General features: G+C 42.2%; 1 long non-coding RNA gene across 1 annotated transcript in view; it reads left to right on the forward strand.

Moving 5' to 3' along the window:
• LOC109291953 overlaps positions 1–14,932 on the forward strand; it is a 20,283-nt gene extending 5,351 nt beyond the window's left edge. The window contains exons 2-3 of the long non-coding RNA XR_002095996.1: positions 18–21; positions 13,047–14,932. This is a non-coding gene — a long non-coding RNA (uncharacterized LOC109291953). The remainder of the gene's footprint in view (positions 1–17; positions 22–13,046) is intronic.
• The last annotated feature ends 3,248 nt before the right edge of the window (positions 14,933–18,180 follow it).

Consider the following 18,180-nt stretch of genomic DNA (forward strand, 5'->3'; position numbering starts at 1 on the left):
AGCTGGGATCATTTGAGCTCAGTTTTTTTTCTCCTGCCCTGGCAGGGGGTCGGACTTGAAGATCTATAAGGTCCCTTCCTACCCTACTTCTATGATTCTATAACACACCCCTTCCTGTTTACTATATAGAGCACCTGGGCATCTAACTCAGGGCTGTTGATTCCACATTAGGGACATAAGAGGTATCTGATGTCCTCTTTTGAATCTAGCCCTCTGGCCTTCATCTCTTCTGTACCTTAGTTCTGCAACAGTAAATGGGATACAGCTATACTTCCTTGCCACTTGGGGTTGGTGGTGTGATCATGTACTAGTCCTAGGCTGCCATTGGCTATCTCCTGTGCACCCTTGTCAGAGCAAATGACTATTAAGGGGGGTGTAGGTATGCATGTGTGTGGAGGGTCAGTTTCTGGCTACGGTGCATACGCTTCAGGAACTTTGGTTCCTTTCATTTGTGGTGCAGTTATCTTTTATTTTGGCATGACCTCTTAAAATTGTAGCTTAACAAATGTTAAAACTGAAAAAATTAGTACTGGCAGTGGAGAATCTGTTGCAGTGTTTGTTGGCAGTTTCAGAGAAGAGCCAGACCCTTGATCAAAATGATCAAAACAGTTGTTGTTATTTATTATTCATTGTATTATGGGAACAGCCTGACTGAGATGAGGGCTGACAAGACTATCTAAACAGTAAGAGATGCCCATGCCCTGAAGAGTTTATGATCTAAGTAAACAATACTGACACGGGGCTAAGGGTGAAGAGATACTAAAAGGCAGATTGAAAAGCTTAGTAACTGGCAAAGGCCATAGTTCTATAATTTATATTAAAAATATTTTCCTAAGTGTTTGTGGTTGGGAGGGGGCTATGGAAATGAGAAGAACGAAAGATCATATTGCGGGGTGGGTGAAGACAAGGGGAGCATGGAATGCAAGTGCACTGAGGATTGAGCAAAGGCCTGCGGAAAAATGGCAGCAAATAGCTTTGGAAAGAGGCTGCCCAGAGTAAAAACTGAGCAATGCAGTGGGGCAACACTGATCACATATCAACGTCAGCAGGTTTCTTTGAGCTGCTTGCTTGGGTCTGTTTTGGCCATCCAGGAACTTGGCTAGGCATTCTCAAAAGGTATCCTTTCTTCCCCATCCTCAGACAACTGGTAATAGGAAGAGGGCTGATGGCACTTCCAGGGGGTGCTCTGTACAATTATGGAAATCTACAGTGAAGGTTTCCTTATTTCTACAAAAGGTTTTAAAGAATAATACCCTGTCCTTCAGATTCCTGACATACAACAGGTGAATATGTATCTAGGTCAACTGGAGTGAAAATCTTGGAGCTCATGTATATTAATGAATGTCAGACTTAGACGGTGGCAGAGACTATAGGAATCACTGCACTGGTTGCTGAAATAAGGACAGTAGCTCTTTTAATAATGACAGGTGAGGGAGAAGCCTGTCTGAACTCTACTACTTGGCGAGCTATGTCTGCTAGGATCAGTGAGGTATATATTGAGGCTGGCTAGCTGACAGATGACTTTGCCAGATACTGACATAGCCAGACTCAGTTCTTCATGCACTGCTAAAATAATAGCCTTCTTTGCTCTGTAATCTCTTACTGTTCTTTTATTTTTCCATATTACTAACATAGACAGAAAGGTGAGCTTAGACATCAGCGAGCAAACTTCAATAGGAATTGCCAGTGCATTGTGCACAATCCTGCATTTACAGGGAAACAGACTGGGTGATTAAGGATTATTTTTTATCTCTAATTTCTATGATTTTTGTGGCTATTAAAAAAGAAAATTAAAAAATAGAAATGATTTAACTAATAGAGAAATGACCTAGAAAAATTGGACAAAGAAATGAGGTCCAGTTCTCTTTTAAAAGACAGAGAGTGTGTCAGCATGCAAACAGAATCAGAATCATAACTGAGTTATAAAATCTACTTGCGTAAGTATTGTAGAGTGTCTTCAGTGTGTCTGCATGGTCTGTTCAGGATTTTAGTCTGTATCAAGCTCTGTGCTGCAGTGGCTAGACTGCTGTTTGTACCTGAGCTAGTTCAATTCAGGTCTCTACACTGCACTGTCTACCACATAGATACAGAATACAGCCTGATTCAACAGGGTATTTTGCATAGACATGTGGTTCTCAACTATTTTAGACTCAAGATACCCCTCCATAACTTTTTCTAAGTTGAGCCTTACCCCAGTTGAGAACGACTGGCTTCAAATTTACTTGGTGTGTTTTGTCACCTTATGCCTCTTGAATCTTATAGAATGCAGCAGGGGTAAAAGCAAATGCATTTAACATAATAAAATTGTTGCATTAAAAATGATGTTAAAAACTATACATATAAAGGAATACTCTTGATATTCTCTGTAGATTGTTTTAAATCGATAAATGTATTTTTTAATCTGTTCTAGAATTCTTCTGGGTAGTTTAATAATCTCTAAAAGGAATATTCCTTATCATTACTTTAAATAAGATTTATCTTCTAGCCTATAGTACCTTTACCCTTCAAATAGTAAGCTCTGTTGTACACAATTCTGTTGTTCTCCCATTTATTATTGTAAATTAAATCATTTATATGAAATGCTGATTCAGGGAAATGATTTATTTGGGCTAAAATGCACGGGCTACCACAACGACTTTAGCTTGGTACTCCATATACTAAATCCTGCACTAATTACATTGGTTCTCCCCTGCTTATATAGTACTCTTGGCCAGTGCGGAAACAAATCTGGTTCTGCAGAAGTAGGAAAAAGGGAACTCAATTTATCCTTGATTTTGTACCATTTTCCAATCTATTTCTATGTTCCTGAAATCTCTATCAACAAGCAAAAGCAAGCTAATTATTCTGGTGGAATTCTGGTTTAAGGATTTCTTGGAACCACCTTCTATTTGATTTTGAATGTTAGGAAAAAAAAGAAATCTATCTGTGCATGGTACGAAACAAGCAAGAGGTGTTTAATCTTCCAGTTAAATCACTTGGCCACTGTTAGGTAAAGTAACATAGTGCTAAAACTTCCTTGGAGCTGAAATTGCAGCAATAGTTAGGTACTAAGAGCAAGATTAGGTGATACAGTGGTGAAAGTGCTACTGTCTATGAGATCTTACCTTTTACTAACTGTTCTCAGCATTGCAGCTGAATCTGGCTCTGGTGGATGTTTTTTTTGTCCAGTCCTGCACCCACCTTCTAACAAAAGGTCACAGTAGAACTGCCATCAGCTCAGTACTCAGCAGCTGTCAAAAGGCAAACGTAAATTTAGAGATTATTAAGAAGGAAATTGTAAACAAAACTGGAAAGTATCATTATGCCCCTTGATAAATCCATGGTGCATCCACACTTTGAATATTGTGCCCAGTTCTGGCCCCCACACCTGAAAAAAGATATAGAAGGACTACAGAAGGTACAGAGAAGGGCAGCAAAGATGATGAGTAATATGGCGGGGCTCCCATATAAGAAGAAACTAAAAAAGCTAGACTTATTCAGTTTAGAAAAGAGACACTTGAGGCAGGGGACATAAGGGTTTACAAAATACTAAATGGTAAAGAGAACTTAAATAGGGATTTTTAATTTTTTTACTGTCTCTCACAATATAAGACCCAAGGATCATGCAATGAAACTAGCAGGTAGTAAGTTTAAAACAAACAAAAGGAAGATCTTTTTCACACAGTGGGTGCATCTGCATGTGTCTCTTAAGCGGGCTTAGCTAAAAATTGCTATTTTTAAGGTGCATTAAGGACATGTGTCTACACATGTTCTTAATGTGCTTTTAAAATGGCAATTGAAGGCTATGTGAGCCTAAATTTGATACCTGCATTAAAGCAGGTATCAAATTTAGGCACAAATACCTAAGTTGCATTAAAACGCATGTAGATGTGCCAATGCACATTAATGCAGTGTGTGTCAGTGGACACGCACTGTGTTAATGCACATTAGCACGTCTACATGTGCACTAATGCAACTTGGCTATTTGTGCCTAAATTTAATCTGCCTTAATGCGCATTAGTGCATCCATATGTAGGCGTGTGCCTAAATTGCCTTAATGCGCCTTAAGTAAACGCACATTAAGTTTAGGCGGTCACAAATACACATGTAGACAGGCCCAGTATGTAATTAATGTGTTAAACTAATTGCCACGAGATGCTGTAGAGCTAACAGTTTAGCCTGATTCAAAAAAGGGATTGGACAAATTCTTGGAGGAAAGGTGCATCAGTAGCTATTGAGCATGGGAATTAGGGGTATAGCTTCTGAATCAGAATTTCCTAAACCTTAAATACTGGAGGCTGCAAGTGAAAGAGGAGCAGTGGATAAAATCCTGGTCATACCCAGTTTACTGTCCCTTTCAGTATCCACTCTCTATCACTGTGTGACACAGGATATTGGGCAAGATGAACCTATGGTCTGCCCCGGTAAATAGCAGTTCTTATGTTCTTACATAGTGGTAACACAGCAGCCTGGAGAGAAATACAGAGAACAGTGGTTCTCAGCTAGCTGTCTCTCCATGCTACCACCACTGCCAGACAGAACTGTCCTGTATGCCTCTGTTTCCAGGAAGTATGTGTGGGGCCTGACCAGAAAAACATCCACCAGAGCAAGATATACCTGCTCCTGCTGCAGTCACTTCCCAATCCAGCTTGGCATGCACTTGGCAGTATTGCAGCGTTGTTGGAAGGGTATTGTGGTACCCAAGGTTTCTGTAGCACCCTGGTTCAGAACCGCTGACATAAAAGTTACTAGATATTTTTTTTAATCAAAGACTAAGTAATGTGAATAGTTGTGCTGTTGACTTCAAAATGAGAGCATTTACATTCTTAAATTTGTTGTATCAGGATCTATTTGAATATCAAATTGCTTAATACAAGCTCATCAATCTTTTACAAAACGACACCATATTGCTCCAAGGGTCATCCCAGACCAAAACCTCATTAAGCTGCAGGTAAGGTTTAGTGTACTATCAGTAATTTATATGCCAAAACCGTCAATCTAGTACTTTTCTCCTGAAGATGATTCTACTTCTTACAAAAAGATAATATTTTATTCTCTCTCTCTTTTCTGGGAATCACGAAAATGCCTGATGCTACACAAATGGATTTTGGAGGTTTCATATTATGTCACGAATACAATAATGGTTTGAGAAACACAAGATTTTTTTTAATAGAATCTGGATCCTTGGCTGGGGAAAAAAAATCACCACAAGTAGGATTATTCCTTTCATATAGTCATGATCTTGGAATCAGACCTGCTTAGGTGGACCCTAGCATCTGCATAGAAACCTTCTAGAGCTAAATCCTATTTCACCATTATGTGCCCAGGTAGAATTTATGTCATTGCTTAAGTGCAACTTTGGGCACTTACACAACCTTTACATTTTACTTATGCTTACATAGTTACCCTGCACTACCCTTCCAAGGACTCTAAGGCTACACTCTATGTATCCTTTTTGATGGAAAGGAGGAAAGCAAGTTGTGGGGGGCAGCTCAGTGGGACAGGTGCTGCCCTGGAGAGGGAGGCCATGGGTTCTGGCCTAAGCTCCTTTACCCTGCTGTGATGGAGTCTGTTCCATTACTGCTTGTCCATTTTATGTTAAATGCAGGGTGCAGAAAAGCCATTATGGGCCAGACTGTAGAAGTGTATCCCTTCTGGGGCAGCTTCCAAATCAATAAGCCAACCTTTCTTTAGCTTTGTGGATTGAGCACAATCTTCCCCTCCTGGATGTCCAGTGAACCAGCTTCAAGAGGAGGGCTTGTGAGTGTGCCTTGGGAAATGCCTACCACATGGATGGACAACTTTACTGAGGAGTGTGAAACAGGGTCAAATCCCCTTGGTGAAGGGGGACCAAAACCTGGGTCTCCTATTCTTGTGCAAATGCCCTAACAACTATGCCAAGGTTCAGCCCATGAAGAGGTCCTATCTAACCTATGCAGGTGTGATCTGGCATGATGGATCAGTGCACCATACTGCCCATCATCTCTATGGTGCTCCCCTCTACTGCAGAATCTGCTGTCCACAGCATCTAAAGAGGGGATGGGGATCAGGGGTGAGGGTAAGCACAGGGTATTCCAGGCTGCAGAGTCTTGTTGTAAAAGGAGGCCTGTACTAGGCTATTGGGCTAAAAGGTAAGAGTGTGCCCTCCCCCACCCACCATTTGGCAGGTACATGTGTACCTGGGCAATCCCATTCTGCCACAGATGGAAACCAAAATCTAAAAGCCATGTTAAATGCTGAAAATTACGTTTGCTTGACAGTGTAAGCATGACTTGGGTGCATAAAGGTGAAATACGACAGTGCAAGTGGTTCCACACTGGTGAAGCAATTTGCCTATGTGAGTTCAGTTGCAGGGCCATGATCTGTATTAAACCAATGCCTTAGAAATCTCTGTACTACTCTTCTGTGGAATTTTAAAATCCCTTCAAGCCAATTCTAGCTCTCACAAAACCACAATCAGAAACCAAAGAAATTATAGTTAAACTGTAACTTAAAAGAAACCGAGACTCCCAACAGTAAGGGAGTGCTGAAAGTTAATTTTGCCATCATAAGCATACCTTTAGAACCATGAGAAATGAGTGAAAAATTAATTGATTTCTACTTATTTGTGACTGCAGAAATCTAGAAAGATATGTTTGGTTGTTTTGCCTGTTTTATATGCAACTTACTGCAAAAACTAGCCTTTACATGTTCCTGGTTAGCATATGCAAGGTAGATGTTACTCCCTTCCCACCTAGACTCCCCTGGAGGCTAGGTGCTGCCAGTTATGCAAGTGTCACTAGCCCCCAGTAAGTGCATTTAACTAGAGCCAGGTTGTGAAGATCTTTCATCTTCCCTGCTGTGGGTCATCATCACACACCCTTCCTGAGGGCTGCAGTAACTTCATGGGCTAGATAACATAAACCAGGAGTCAGCAACGTTTTTGGGCACAGTGAAGGTAACAAGGCTGATATCCCCTTATGGATTCCCAAGACAACATGCTGAGAGAACGGTGGGATCTTTTTGGACAATAATGATGATAAGCAAATATTCCTGCTTTCTGGACCTTAAGGCTAAAAGTTAACTCTAGGTGCAGGCAGAAGTGACAATTTTTGCCTGATCTGGACCCTGAAAGTGCTCTACAGCTACGGCCAAACAGAAGTACATGGCTGCAGAATGCTTTAAAAGGGCTAGATCCCATTAAAATCTGAACCATCATTCCATGAGTGTTTAGATACAGGCGCTCCAAAATGGAGTGGCTTCAGTAATTTGTGTTTGCATGCTGGGCTGTGCTGACAGCAGCTCAGCCCTGCTCTGGTGCTGTCTTCAAAATGGGAGGGGGGAAAGGGAACAGGGGGAGTTTGGTCTAGGGATTTTTCAGCTGGCTCCCCCTGGGTGTGGAGGGGGGCTCAAATCCATCCACCCCACCCTCCAGCACTGGCTGGGGACCCCCAAGAACCAGTTCCCTTTCCCCCCCTGCCATCCTGAAAACGGCACGGAGACTGGAAGGGAGGAGGGGCCTTGCTATGGGAAGAATGGCACAGGCTGTCAGCCGCTCTAAACAATAGCTGGTTTCCCCAACCCCCAGGACCCAACAGCAAATTTCTGTTGTGTCTGGGAGATTATAACTCATGGCACTTCCTGCAAAGCAACATGAGTTACAACGGGGCGCTACTTTTCTGTCTGTGTCTTCTGAGATTCTAAGTGTAGAAGGTACTCTAGGATTTTGGCAACTCCCAGCTGAGATGGACTAACCCTTTACTTTCAGCCTACATGTCATTTTTACTTTTGTGTGTATATATGGGCAGGTCCAAGATTTTTAAAGTGGGGTACAGAAGCTGTGACCAGTGCTGCAAGAGTGACTATACCCCCCATGCTCCCATCTTCCCCCTTACCCCACGGGGGTGGGCAGACTATACTGCAAGAACCTCAAGTCCCCAAGTCAGGTAAGAATATCCCACTCCTCCTTTCTGTGCTCAGTGGTATGTCCCCTCTCCTTCCCTTCTGTTGCCCCGTTCCCTGCCAGTTCCTTCTGCTGTCCCCCACTGGTGATGGGTGGTTTTCTCCTCTCTATTCCTGCTTCCAGGCTGGCAAGGAATACCTGGGGGACAAGGCAGGAAGAAGGAACTCGCTGCCAGGCACTGGCTGGGCCCAGCTCCCCATGCAGCCTGACTGGGACACAGCAGGAGGGGCTCTGGAGCTCTCTCCACTCCTGGAGCAGCTGGAGACAGCAGGGACAATGGTGCAGAGGCAGAGGAGGGGGATAATGGAAGGAGAGAGAACGTGCTGTTGAGCACATAGGGGAAGGGGGAGGGGGATTCTTATCTGCTTCAGGAGCTAAAGAAAGGTCCCTGCCTGCTGCTCTGACAGCATGGTCTGAAAGTGGGGAGTGACTGCACCACAGCATTCCCTCTGGATCTACCCTTGTGCCTACAATATCAGCATGGAATGCTTGCTGGCTTGGTGGCTGTGCTCCTCTCCACTGCTGATATAATGCGCAACTGCAGGTGGTCTGTGACAGTGTTGCAGGGATGGGCACATAGCTTTGAAAGTCCAGTGCCATGGCTCTGAGCTCCACTGAAGCTGTACAGAGTCTGGACTTCTATGTGGTCTACAAGCTATGTATTCAGAGACCCTGCACAATCACACCCTGTTCCCTTTCCCTGCTCCCATTCTGAAGACAGCACCACAGCAGGGCTGAGCTGCTGTCAGCACAGCCCTGAGAGCAGACACAAGTTACTGAAGCCACTCCATTTTAATGTCTTTAAACCCTCATGGAATGATGGTTCAGATTTTCATGGGATCAGGTACTTTTAAAGCATTCTGCAGCCATGTACTTCTGTTTGCCCGAAGCTGTAGAGCGCTTTCAGGGTCCAGATCAGGTGAAGATTGTCACTTCTGTCTGCACCTAGACTTAACTTTTAGCCTTAAGGTCCAGAAAGCAGCTTATCACCATTATTGTCAAAAAATCCCAGGGGGACCGGGGGATGATAATGGTAGGGGTGAGAAGCAGAGGCACCCCCTTGAGGACATAGTCTATATTGGGAGTAAACAACCCTCAGCATGCATGCTAGAGCAGGCACACAAAGGCATTTTGCTTGGCATGCATGCCTTGGGGTGGAAGATAGGGAAACCGTGAGGGACCCAATCCTTGATGTGGTAGTGCAGCCCCGGCCCTTTCCCCACCGTTCACATCAAGGCTCATGTGCAGCCAATGCTGGCAACGAGCCAGGCCGAGGCTCCAGGCCGGCTATGGCAAGCAGCCAAGAGGCTGCAATTAGCAGTACTGGGGTCCGCAGAGTCCCAGCCGGGCTCATTGCTGGCAGCAGGTGCATGCGTGCCTTGAGGTGAATGATGGGGAAGGGGCCAGGGCTGTGCTGCCACAAAAAGGATCAGGCCCTTCACAGTTCCCCCGCCATTTGGCCCTGGCATGCCAAAATCTTACAAGTCAAGGTTGTGGGTGTTTTTGGCACTCTGGCCAAAAACGTGGCCTACCCCTGGTCTGTTATCTAGCCCACGAAGTTGCTGGAGCTCTCAGGAAGGGTGCGAGATGATGACCCACCATTCAATATTGCGAAAGTGATGTATTCACGAAAACAAATTCACAGAAGTTTAGGGCTAGAAGGGACCTCATGAAATCATCGGGTCCAGCCCCTCCCTGTTCTGGGCAGGAAAGGCTGCTGGGATCAAATAACACCAGCAAGGTGTGAAGATCTCCAGGGTAGGCGCCTGCACCACCCCCTGCTGGCAGTCTATTTCAGGGTCTGGTCACATGAATCGTCTGGAAGTTTTTCCTTATCTCCCATTCCTGGTCAACAACCTTCCCACACCACCTCTGGCCACCTGCTTGGAGGGATAGTTGTTCTCCTTGCTAGTGATGGAGGGACTGTCTTTGGTAGCCACTGCAAGTCATGACTGCAGTCATGGTTGTTGAGCGTAGCTCCCCACTATCCGCAGAAGTGACAGGGCCAGGAGAATTAACCCCCTCCCTGCAAGAAGGTGGCAAAGGTTGCCTCCTATTGAGGCAATACATTGTTTAGGCCAGGATTCATCAGCATATGTCCTGTGAAACCTTTGGAACCAGTCTGTAGAACCAGCCATTGGACCCAGTGGTCCTTGGCCAAGCCACATGGCAGCTGGGGGGTGGGCCTTGCCTATGCCATGCTCTGGTGGTGGGGAGAAGCAACAGTGGCAACAGCAGCTCAGGTTGGGAGCACCAGCCTGCCATGGACCTCAGCAAGGTTGATCCAGCCTCAGAAGCTTCCCTACTCATTGGTTTAAGCCACTAGACCCAGGAGCCTTAAGAAAAACGGTGCACTTTGTACTAGTTGCTCCCTGAGGGTTGTCAGGGGTCCAATACTTTGCTTAACCCCCCCCCAACAAACTTTCATTTGGAAGAAATATCTTGGCATGAATGGAGTCCAGGACTACTGATGAATGTGATCATCTGCATAGCTCAGAGAGGACTTTTTCCTAGTGATGACAGTGCTGGACTGCAGCAGATGCCATGAACCACAAGGGAAAGGTCATGGTTAGATGATGCCCTTAGGAGCCAGGTGTCCTTGAGCAAATGTTTTGTGGATATTTGAAGTGTGCATCAACTGTGACAAGGTGCTTTGTAAGCAATTGGAAGGCTGTCCACAAGCTGATGGGAAAGACACCGATAGCACTTGTCCCCACACCAAACATGAAGTACTTAGTAGAAGAGGTAATGTCCTCCAGAATGAGCAACCACAATTTGAATATTCAGAAGTAATCGCGTACTATACATTATAAAATGAAAAAATATCTTTCAAAGAAGAGAAATGAGGGGGAGAGTACCAGAGCTATGATGCAATTCAGTGCCAGGCTCTAGAATTCCCCACCTCCATACACAAAATTACTAGGAGGCTGATGTTGCAGGCAAAGATGTGTAGTATGGCATTCTGCTCATCCTGATAGCACCATGTATTGGCAGCAGAATGAGAGGTCAGTTGATGTAATCTCAGAAAGTGCACCCCCTGCTGTGGAAATAAGGGTCATTTGCTCATCTTGTCTGAACTCCTGTGTGTCACAAGCTGTAGATCAGTGCTAGTTACCCTTTTATCAAGCCCAGCAATTTGTGTTTAACTAAAGCACATCTTCCAGGAAGACACCCACATTTGATTTGAAGATGCTGACAGCAGGAGATAGAGGTTCTTCCACTGACTATACTAGCTGAGAAAAAATGTGGGGCTGTTTGCTGATTTGATCATTGGCATGAAACAGAAAAAGGAGCAAGGGAACAGAAAAAGGGACAAAGATATAGTTTAGAGAAGCAGCCTTATGCTCTCTTTGACTTCCAGGCTACGGTACATCAGGGAGGAGTTCAAATGCATGGCTGGTGGTGATTCAGGCTTGATCACTTAGCTTGCAGTCCTTTCTTGTTTTGTCTTTGTTGCATTTGCGCTTCAGCTGTATTAATGAACTAAATCTGGGTAGAGGACTTCCTTCAGCAGTATCCCTCTTAGTGCCCATTTATAGAGACTGTTGGGATCCATGGTTTAATCCAAATAAAAGATTCTAGCCTAATCACACCAAGATGAATTGCCTACTGCATGTAAAACATTTGCTTTGCATACATTTTTTTTTGGAAATTTTGTTTGCTTGAATTAAACTACCCATTTTGAGTGATTCCTTAACAATGTTTCTGTGTGTGTGTGTGTGTGTGTGTGTGTGTGCGCGGGCGCGCGCATATGAAAGATTTTACCAGACTCACCAATCTTCTTTTCTTTTTTTTTAATAAACCAGCATAAAGTAGAATTTATTTACATAATGCAATGATCCATGAAGGTTACCATAACATCAAGGGACCATATTAACCGCTTGAATGGAATTCATTAGAAATTAACTACCACTTAAATTAATTTTCCCACATTCACAAGGCTGTAATGGCGGAAAAAGGAACCGTCCATCAGCGTGTAGTGACAGGAGAGCTGTCACTGGTTTTATTTATAGGTGAATACATTAACCCGTGAAGCAGCCTTTTCATGCCAAATCCTGATCATGTGTACGCATAAGCTACTTCAAAAGACTTTTCTATTAATCAGTAATCCAACTTCAGTTAAACAGGAACTTGTCTTGTCTTAACATGCTCACCAGTGGTTTTATATGAGACTGTTGTCATTTTTTCACATATAAAAAAGAAGAAATTGCTCATAAAAACTCCAATAACTCCTGATATTATTTCAAAAACTCCTGATAGTATTCCTAATATTAATCCCTATTACAATAAGATTATTTTCAGGAATTAATATTTCTATTAACTATAGTAGTATTATTGATAGTCTCTTAATCTGCTATCTTGAATGCTTTAGCCAATAATACGCTGACAAAAATAAAGGGGTTTCTTCCATTCTCTTTGAGTTTGTTGCATCTTCAGTTCCAACCTACCTCTTCTGAAAATAAGTATGTGCATGCATGTTAAATACGGGGGGGGCAGATGAGAGGGGGACATCTATGGCACTTAGATTCCTAAGTGACTTCTATGCTTTTGACAGTTTACCCGTTTATTATTATTATTTAATTTGGACTGGCAAAATAGTTTTAAAGTTCTGTGTAAAATGTAAGAATACTTTACAACAATTGCTAAATCAGCATTTTAATCATTAGGTTGCATTAATGTAGCATTAGAAACTTGTGACTTTTTCCGATTCTGTGATTTGTAACACAATGTGGAAAAAAGTTCTCAAGTACTCTACATACTTTTTACTTCAGGCACTTTTTTCATGAATAATTGCCATTTAAATCTGCAGATGTTGAAGTGCTGGCATTTGCCAACTGATAATGAATTTCATTTTTTCAATGAAATGAGAAGTCATTAGGAAAATACTAAATTGGATAGCTTTTTAATACCCTACTCTGCCCCTTTAAGGTGAAGCATATATAAAGAAAATATCTGGTGATAAAATTACATCAAATTATGCTGCATCCCAGACACAGGCAACTGCTCGGGGGGGTCACGGGGGTGGGGGGGCACATGCCCCTCCTGAGATTAGCCCCCAAAAGTACTGGGGGACATGTTGATGCACCCCAACTCAGTCTGACCCTGAAGCAGTTTTTTGCCGCAGTGGCAAAACTTGCCCAAGAATTCAGGCAGAGTGACCCCAGCTCCACTTGAGGTTTTTTGAGTGGTTCTAAAGTGGAAAAGTTTGAGATGTGCTGATTCTTCTGGAGTGGGTATTAAGACAAAAAGGAAACCACTGAGCGTTCAGCTTGTAAGTGGGGAGCTCACGGAACATGGAGAACAGAAAAAGCAATTTGAGCACTCCCTGGGAATGTTCACTTTTACACTATTTGGATTCTGAAGTCCAGTTCTCTTATGCTTTGTGTTTGATTGAAAAGGGATAAGTCTATATCTCATTTAACCATTCGAAGCAACTAAAACCAAAGGCTGCTTGCAACTGTGCATTCTGTTGCCTCTTGTGCTTGTTCTGCCAAGAGAACATAAAATCAGAGGGTAGCTCAGGTCCCTTCTCACACACCCTAAGTCCATGTTTTACTATTGTCAGGTACTAATAATGTACCTTTTCTTTAGCTTTGCAGAATGGCAAAGAGACAGTTGAGTTTGGACTTTTTCTGCGCAAAGGCCAAGACTTCAGCCTCCTCTAAGAGTCCTGCCCCCAACACAAGCAGCACAGTTCTGAATTATGGTACCGGAAGCAGCCACAGTGAGTGTGACACTCCAGATTAGGATGCCACATCATGCACAAGCACTCATACAGACATTAGTACGGCTTCCTGTAGCAGAGACCCTTGCTTTGGGTCAGATGCAGCTTTGAAATATCTTAAGAAAGGGCCATATCAGCCCATAATTGTGTTTCCAGGCACTCCATCTGCCAATAAAATAAGAAAATTCAGAAAAGAATGGTACAGTGATCACAAATGGCTTGAATACAGTGTCTGTCAGGACACAGTTTTCTGTTTCTGCTGCCGAGCATCACAACTTGACAGTCGCAGGAAAAAAACTGGACAAAAACCAAGGATGCTTACAAACTGTAATACAGACTGTGTTGTTTTGTGCTTGCCAAGGCATACCTTTGAGGGAACATGAGCGAGCTGATTCCACAAATCAAGGAAACTTGCAGGAATTGACAAAACTGCATAGTGAAGACAACAAAGTGATTCAGCGGCTTATGATTAACCTAGAGAAGTTCTTCACCTACCTACACAGCTCCTGTCAAAATGAAATACTTGAGATTATGGCTTCACAAGTCCAGAATTCAATAGTAAAGGAAGTAAAGTAAGCTGGAGTGTTTGCCATAATTGCAGATGAAACAATGGATCTCTCCAGGCATGAACAAGTCGCTCTCATACTGCGATATGTAAACCAGTCCTTCGAAATACCAGAACAACGTATTGGCTTCTATAGGACACTGCAGACAGCTGGTGCTTCACTTGCCTCACTGATCAAGACTACTTTGTCAGATCCGAGACTTGATATTTTGGCTCTAAGAAGTCAGTGCTATGATGGAGCTGCAAGCATGAGAGGACCCTATAAAGGTATGGCTGCATGGATACTTAGTGAGAATCCTTTAGCTTATTACATTCACTGCTACGCTCATATATTAAATCTGTGCATAGTGGATGTGGTTTCTTGCACTCCCTCTGTCCAGAATGCCTTCACACTTCTCCATGAACTACAAACTTTCATTGAAGGAAGTGCAATGAAAGTGCTATCTTTGGAAAAATTGTATCAGAAGGAAGACAATCAGAAACTGCTTCTTTTTCTGGTGGACCAGTAACTCTTAAACCATTCAGTGACCCTTGATGGAACTGTCAAGTCAAGGCTACCAAAGCTCTTTTAGAAAATTTTGATGAGATAGTTGAAGCTCTGGATGAAATCGAACATGGGGGTTCAAAAGCTAGAGTTGAAGCTTGTGTACTTCTCCGACACCTGCAAGACTTCAACTTCCTGTACTGCATGCTGCTTATGAGGAGAGTGCTTATGCAAACTTATCAAAACTTATTAAATCAAAAGACTTTACATTTCATAGAGCAACAGTGATGGCTAAGTCCACAGTGTCTATACTGCAAGGACTCAGAAGTGAGGAGTTTGCATCCCAAGTATTCAACAATGCTAATGAACTGTGCCAGAAAAATGGGTATCCTGGACCTTGCATCCCTTGTAAAAGGGTTATTCTTTGAAAACTGGGAGGAGGGGAAAAGTCCTCCTTTGAGAAACCAGAGGAGTATTACAGGACAGAAATACTATACAGAACTTTGGACACCCTTATTAGTGACATTGAAGACTGCTTTGCTGAGAATGACCTAAACATTTTCAAGTCCCTGGAAGATGTTCTCTCTTCTGGGACCCCATCACAGGAAAGCATAGGCACTGTTTTCAAAACTTACAGGATTGCTCAAGAGGATCTGAGGTCTGAAATCAATGTGTTTTCCAGACTGTTTGAAATTCATGGCAGTGCTGGCATGAGTAGTGAAGTGGAGTGCCTCCAGCCTGAAAGAAGAGTGAAGTTATTTCAGGAAATGTCACTGCGTGATATCCTTCCAAATATGGGAAACCTCTTCATACTTTACTTAACTATCCCAGTTACTACAGCATCAGCAGAGAGAAGCTTTTCTTCACTGCAGCAGCTGAAAACGTACCTGAGGACTACGATGACAGATGCTCATGTTTCTAACCTGGGAATGCTACAGATTGAAAAACAAGCTATGAAAACATACCTGACATCACTGCACAGTTTGCCAGCAGAAAGGATTCCCAGCATGACTGCTTACTTGGGTCTTTAACTTCCATAGATCTAGCTGGAAAACAAGCAAGCTGCCTCTGTGAACATGGTGATGAACCAACTGGTGTTGTGAGAACTTTGCCCCCGCTCCCCCCGTCCCACCACATATGTGAGCAGCTAATGAAGTAATTTCCATAGTAGCCTCTAAGAGAACTTCATTCCACACCCTCCTGTATAAGGAATTTGGCTTTCTTGCTCCCCACTTGGAGCCTCTGCAAAGCATTTGTAATGTCCAGATCCATTTGGCATTAGTGGCAAGTCAAAGACTGAAGGTGAGGCTTCACTCCAATGATGAAACTACAGAGTTATAATTTATATTGTTCCAGCAGGACTTATGCTTTCCAATAAACTTAACAGGTTTAGAGATAATGCAGTCAAAACCAAAGGTATCAATGTATGCTCAGTAGAGCTCAAGAAAACGATGTGAAGAAAAGTTGACATTTCAATATTTAGCCACCAATGTGTGCCTTGTTTTCTCTAAGTGTTTCTCAGATGTGGCTCTACTTTGCCACTGAACTAAGATAAAAACCTCTCCATCCATATTTCATAAAAAGCTATGTGTACAATTGTACTAAACTTCAGTCTGTTATACTGTAGCTCTTAACAATGAACTTGTTCACATTTGCTTTCCTCAACTTTTTCTATGACTTAACAAGCAATCCATTACAAGATTCTCCCAACCTTTTATAGTGTTTCTTATTTGCAAAATAATGCTTCTTTTCGAGAAGGATCAGACTTGCTAGAAAATAATGGCATGCTACATGGATCCCAAGAGGGATTACATTTAAGTTAGTTAATTGATAAAATATTGATAAAGTAATGACTTTCACTTCTGTAGATGTTTTTACATTTGTTAAATTCCCCTGCATGATTCTGCCTTTCTGATTTACTTCCTTTTAAAATTTAAACCTCTTCCAAAAAAATCTCTTCTTTCCTTAATTAATGCACTTCATGATCAAGAAACACTGAAATTAACTTTCAACCAATTAAATTTTTACGAGTATCTGTTATTGTCAACAATAGTAAAAACTTCTGTTTCAGCCACATCAATTATTAATTGAGAAGCACATGCCTGAAATACTTTACCACAAGCAAAATAAATGCTGTTATCCCACTGCTTTCCTCACCATCATCCTTGGGGCTCCCTTGGCACTGCTGCACCATTATTTTGTTGGCAGCATTTTTATTTCTGCATGGTTATGATTAACCTGTACACTGTGTTCCTCTTAATGCAAAGCTGTTTTCTTATCCTTTCAATTGTACAAACCGGAAAAAAAGCATATAGCCGGAGGCCACATAGAATAATACCAGTGTCAAGCTTTAAAAAACATATTTATTTTGTGTCCTCTAAGGACAAATGATAGACATGTAAAAATGTTTTCTCTGTTTCTCTTTCAGGGAATACTTAGTTTAGAATTAACTTCTGTCAGAGAAAACATAATTTGCTGTGCCTACTATATATTATTTCCCACCATTTCTATTTTAAGGGGGGAAAATAGTACATTGTGTATGACATGTGTGATTACAAGGTTATAGAATCTACTTATGTTCCTGTTGTTGTTATAGTTCCTCTTTAAGAAAAGCTTGTCATTGGAAACAAAACAGCAATTCTCCTTCAAAAGTTACAAATATACTAAACTAGCAATCCATAGTACAGGATAATGCATTTAAATTTTAATCATTTTAGAATATTCTATATTCCTACAACTCCAAAATGCTTTATTTTTTCAGGCATTCTAATCATGTATCCCACTTGAAACACTTTACAGGGTGAGAGAGATCTCACTCACTATAGCCTTAAGTCTTCTTTGATGATTGCACTTGCATAGCTAACTCTTCTCTCCATTTCTTTGGAAATGTATTCCAGCTTTTAATTCCATCTTCTAACATAGCCCATCCTATTGTCACTTTAGTTTCTTTATTCATAAAGATGTTCATTACTTTACCCTTTCTCTTTTACTGATTTGTTAATTCTGTTTCTCTGCAGTACCAAGTATACTTCATTTCATGCTTCATTGTCCAGGTTTTAGTTTCAGCTCCACTATATTAGATGTACCCACCCTTTTGCTCCATATTTTAAAGCTGACAGTACATAAGTGTTAAGAGCCTCTCTGTCAGAGAAAAAGAGTGAGTGAAAGAAAGAGAAACTGGTCTTTGTGACATGGAGTTCTCTTCTATCAGAAATCAGCCTGACCCTAGATCTTATGACCTTTAGAAGAAAATAAAAGATTCATTACTTTGCCCATGTACAGACATTCAGTTTCTACCAAGAGAATTACTTATCTGCTGGTAGAAATCGCAAGTGTATAGACCTTCCAGCTTATTGTCCCAGAGCAAAAGTGGCTGTTCCCAGAAAAAAATAATCCAGCTTTAACTAGGTAGAAGTGGCCTCCAGGAGAGTTTCTTCCAGTAGAATGAGTGTCTGCAAACTTCCTCACGGTTTAACTCCCTGCCT

This window comes from Gavialis gangeticus, unplaced genomic scaffold, assembly GCF_001723915.1.
Source record: "Gavialis gangeticus isolate Ggan-Ray unplaced genomic scaffold, GavGan_comp1, whole genome shotgun sequence".
In the NCBI taxonomy this organism is placed as follows: domain Eukaryota; kingdom Metazoa; phylum Chordata; order Crocodylia; family Gavialidae; genus Gavialis; species Gavialis gangeticus.